Below are 845 nucleotides of genomic sequence, written 5' to 3' on the forward strand. Positions count from 1 at the left end.
GGCTTTCAGCCCAGCCTGCCCCCTCTCCAATCCGGGGCCCCTCAGGGGATGTCCAACTGCCCTAACCGCTTCTGCCTGCCAGCCTAATCACCCCCTAAGCACTCCCTTGCTGGCCTGATTGATGCCTAACTGCTCCCCTGCCAGCCTGATCGCCCACAACTGCCCTCCCCTGCCGCGACCCGCCTCCTCCACATGAGGCAGCGGAGCCGTGGGACCCCCAGGCCTCACAGCGCGGAGCAGCCACCGGCCCCTCCTCCGCTGTGCGCCCAGCCATTCTGTGGCGGCCGTCTTGTGACAACATCGTGCGTGAGGGCATGAGGACCACCTAGGCTTTTATTAGTGTAGATATAAAGGCCTAACCGACCATTACAACCGAACGGCCCCAGTGACCGGTCAACCAGTCGCTGTGACGCGCACTGACACCAGGGGGCAGACGCTCGATGCAGGAGCTGTCCCCTGGGGGTGCAGGAGCTGTCCCCTGGTGGTCAGTGCGCTCCCACAGCCAACCTCCCACGGCCCCTCCCCCGGGCTGGCTAATCTTCCGTGGCCCATCCCCCCTTCCTGCTGGTCCCCCCAATAGGCCCCGATCGGGAGTCCAGCCAGCCAACCTCCCGGGGTCCCTTCCCCCTGCCGGGCGGCCCCCCCATAGACCTCGATCACCGACCAGGCTGGGGACCCCACTCCTGCACGAATATGTGCACTGGGCCTCTAGTCTATGAATAACCCCCGTGATTACGTTTGCCTGGAGGCACCTCGTTTAATCAGATACAGTTTAAAAATCTTTTGGGAAAAAAATCAACGTATTGCGATGGCCTTGCATCCTTATGGGGATGCTCTTTTTCGAT

Source organism: Myotis davidii, unplaced genomic scaffold, assembly GCF_000327345.1.
Source record: "Myotis davidii unplaced genomic scaffold, ASM32734v1 scaffold2091, whole genome shotgun sequence".
Lineage (NCBI taxonomy): Eukaryota > Metazoa > Chordata > Mammalia > Chiroptera > Vespertilionidae > Myotis > Myotis davidii.